Consider the following 4,413-nt stretch of genomic DNA (forward strand, 5'->3'; position numbering starts at 1 on the left):
TGTGATAAGCAAGTTATTTTTGGCTTCTGAATGTAAATGATTCTTTTGTGAAAGTAATAGAGTGTGTCCCCATTTGTCAATAAGGCACATGAATTGTATGAAAATGAACGGAAATGCTACAGACCCCCAGTGGGGTGACCCCCACTGACAACCCCCAGTGACGTGTCGCACTGGGGTTGGCTGAAAATCAAAAAAAAAAAAAAAAAAAAAACAGTTTTTTTGTCCAATAGGAGCCGACCCCCAGCACCCCCAGCTGGGGGTCTAAGTCATTTTTCGAAAATGAATATTCGGATTATTGTGGACCAAGATTTGAATTTGTTATTATGATTGTATCAGGTACTTAACTTATTTTGAAGGCTTCATATGGACGTCAAAGGTAGAATATCTTGATCCATAATCATGAATATCATTTGAGATTAAGCCTTGATTATTTGGGAAATATGTGAATCATTCGGAGATATGTGAATAGCTAAACAAAATATATGAGTTTTATGTTTTAATGTTATGAAATTGACATCGAGACCCACCATTATTTTACATAATGATTTTTGGTGACTAAGCCAATTTAGGGTATTAATCTATAAGTAAATGATAATGAGTTGAACTCCTGTAACGAGATTTTAGTGGTAAGGAAGTTGCTTGAGAAAAAAAGAAAAAAGAAAAAAAAGAGTGGAATAAGACAAAGCGGTATGATTTATTTGCTATACAAGTGACTTAAGTTTAGAGGACCAAACTTTCTAAGGAGGAGAGATTGTGACGACCCCACCACGTAAAATATTTTACATTTAATTAATCAAGGGGATTTAGATTTTAATTAATTATTATTCCGATTTAATTGTGGAATTGATGAACAATATTGGGGTTGATTTGTATATAATTTTATAAAGAGTTTTTTTGGAATTAGAAATTAAAAGCTTTAGTGGCTCAAAAAGATGGAATTAAAAATTTGAAATATTTTAATTTCGAGTATCGGACCATATAAGAGTTTAATTAAATATTCGATTCAGTTTAATAAAATTGAGATTTTATTAATTGGGTCCGAATTAGAGTTGATCAAGTTATGAAGGTTGGGAATTGAGATAATTATTAATTAAATTCATTTATGAGGTGTTGAATTGAATATATAATTTATTGACGGAGATTTTAAGTTTGATCATAAATTGAAGGCCTTACTGATGTGAGAAATCAAAATTGATAATGGAAATAAGTTTAATTTAATATTTGGAACTTTTTTGGAGTTTGATTAAAAATCTAATTCAGACTGATAATTTAAATATAATAATTGGGCATTAATGGAAGTTAATTGGACTGATTAAGATTAAGAAGTGATTAATTAAGCTAATGTATAATTAGTGTGCTAAACTAATCCTAATATACATCACCACATGGATTAATTCAAGATGGACAAGTGTCCCACCATTTTAATATATATATATATATATAAATTAAAAAAAAAAGGAAAAGAAAGTGGAATAAAGAAATGGGTGTAGTACATTGAACCTATGCATCATCTATGTTTTTGTTTTTAGCTGGAACAAGAACAGCCGAGTGAGAGAGAGAGAAAACCGTGAGAGAGAGAGAGAGAGAGAGAGAGAGAGAGGTCAATTCTTTAAAACTTGCTGGAAATTTTGAAGAAAAACTAAGGAAGCTAGGAGAAGTGAAGAAGTTGTCAAGAAAACACCAAATTGAAGACTAAAGGTAAGGATTTCAAGCTTGAATTTTGCAGAATCTTTGTATTACACTTTAATTAAAGATGAGTTTGGGTTCAACTTCATATAATTTGGAAGAAATTAGAAAACAAAGATAAAGAAATTAAGATAGGCTCATGGTTGTGGAAATTTATTATTTTCGGTTTGATGATGTAGTTTTGCATGAAATTAAGCCTCATTGTTACATGCATGGGCAAATTCTACAAGTTTAATACTCTAATTAAAGATGCATCATAGGATTTCAAGGTTTTGAGATTTTAATTCATGTTTAAAAGGTTTATGGATTTGAATTTGGGTTTGATACGAAGAAAATTAATAACAATCCAAATAAGAGCTATTTTAATTAAAATTATTTAGTTTTGATCTTCATTTCATATATGCAAAGTTTCAAAACTCCAATTTCATGATTTAAAGGAAAATAGAAAAGAGTTAAGAATCAATTTCATATAATTTCAAAGAAATTAGAAAAAGGGTAAAGGAATTGAATTAAATTCAAATTGTAGAAATTAAATTCAAATGGAGCATTTTGTGGGTTTGATTTTTGTTGTCTTGCATAAATTAGAATTTTATTTGCACATGCATCATGAAATTTAAGAAGATTTGAAAATTTGATTTCATATTTTGAAGAGGAAAAAAAAAAGGAAAAGTTTTGTAAACACAAGTTTATGGAAATTTACAGTTTAATCTTGAATTAAAAGAGTTGGATGTAAATGGTTAGAAATTAATCATGTTTTCTTGATTGTTAAAAGAGATTATATGGTTTTAACAAAGTTGTGCAAGACCCGAAGTATTGAATTGGAATCTAGAAGCACAACTTTTTAACTTTGAAAATCCAAAATTTTTACAGATCGCTTGAGTGACCAAATGGTGGCTCGAGCGAACATTATGAGCTCCCAGTATTTTTAAAGAGCTTTGCAGACCGCTCGAGCGACCAAAGGTGCGCTCGAGCGAAGATCTTGTTTTTAGCAATTTTTGTCTAACTCTTTTAAGTGTCTGCTTGCATCCTCATGACATTCTAAGTATTATTAGGCACCAATTGGACTCACATAGTCATGGAATAAGCTAGAAATGCATAAAGAGAGTTGAATTAAAATTAAAGAAATATTGAATGGTGCTTCTATTGTGTTTTTGCTATGTGATTTGTATAGGTGGACGTTCGAGGCCTTATATCGACTTAACCCACTGTGAGTAACAATTTTATAAAGATATGTTCAAGTTATGCTTACTTTCAAAAATGTTATTGCTATCGAAATTGATATATGATTGACTGAATGGGTTATTGAAAATGTTATGATGATTGACGGAAAGGTCTATTGAAACGTTATTTTCTTATGATGAATGAAGTTTTGTTTTGAAATTGTATTTTGGTATCCATGGAACATAAGCCCTTGCCTGGGGGAGACAATACCATGGCTAGGCCTTTGCTTGGTAGAGATAATACCATGGCTAGGCCTTTGCCTGGGGAAAACAATATCCTGGCTTTTAGATTGATTGACACACAAAGATCTCTAGTGTTAGACCATTATGGGCCATTGTTATTGGAATATTGTTACTCTATTAGATGTACCACGCAAATTGTCATTGAATGAGTATTGCTATTGGGATAACATGGATTATTGAGAATTGAATTGAAATTGCAATTGTATTGAAAATGCTATCAAACAATGGTTTTTATTATTACAAGGGATTGATATGATGGCTAATCAATTTGTTTTGCCTATTGAAATAGACTGTTTCGGAAAATGAAATATATGTTTTGGTAAGGGATTTGATATGGAAAATGTTTTGTTATAAATTTAATATAATATGGCAAATGCCTTATTATGAAAATAATTTAAGAATCGCTTCGAAATTGTAAGATAGGTTTTTTGTATTATCGTTGAACTTCATTCATTTAACCTCTTTATTCTGTTATTAGTTGCTGGCCTTTAGCTAACTATTTATATGTATATGCAGGTGAGCAAACTGAGCAAAAAAGATAGAGAAAGTCTCGGAGTCTAACTGTGTCAGCCTTTAAAAAGCTTCACGAATGGAGCAAGTTAGGCTCGAGTAAAGCAAATAAAATCAACCCCTTAGCTTTGTCAAAGTTTGGTATTTTGTTGAGTTTTAAATGTATATGTGTGTGAGATATATAAGATTTGTACATGTAAATAAATTATTATTGTATCATGTAGGGACAAGCTTAATGGACATTATTGTTTTTGTTTTGCTTCTGCTTTAGGCCCCGATATGATTTTAAATATTTTGAAATTTTGTCTTTGAGGCCGATGGTAATCTAGGATTACTGGAAGTTATGACTCTAAATCTATAAGGGCGGGTTCAGGTTATGACACTTGGATTTTATTTTATTTTTGTGGAGAATTTTATCTCTTTTTGAGATCTTGTGATACTGTCGACATATTGATATCAATTTTGCAATAAAAAAAAAAAATCCTAATCTAAAAAAATGCATTTAGAGCTGGCTTTTTCCAAGTTCAAATTTAATTGATTGTTATGTTCGAACTCCTTAAACCTACCTCGTATCTCATTTTAATAATTATAACTGTTTATTTTGTATATTCATTGATTTATATTTTCTATTAAAAAAAATTAAATTAGTCTAATAATTATAATATTTTCTATTTTATCGTGATTGTTTTTGAAAAAATAAACCACAAATGATTTTTCTTTAACCGAATAGATTAATTTCACTTTTATTTTTTAT

General features: G+C 30.0%; 1 long non-coding RNA gene across 1 annotated transcript; it reads left to right on the top strand.

Moving 5' to 3' along the window:
• The first annotated feature begins 1,513 nt into the window (after window positions 1-1,513).
• LOC114298983 (uncharacterized) lies at window positions 1,514-3,920 on the top strand. The gene is made up of 3 exons (XR_003642169.2): window positions 1,514-1,698; window positions 2,858-2,893; window positions 3,666-3,920. It is a non-coding gene; the product is annotated as an uncharacterized LOC114298983 (long non-coding RNA).
• Window positions 3,921-4,413: the final 493 nt, after the last annotated feature.

This window comes from Camellia sinensis, chromosome 5, assembly GCF_055761805.1.
Source record: "Camellia sinensis isolate YWXY chromosome 5, ASM5576180v1, whole genome shotgun sequence".
Lineage (NCBI taxonomy): Eukaryota > Viridiplantae > Streptophyta > Magnoliopsida > Ericales > Theaceae > Camellia > Camellia sinensis.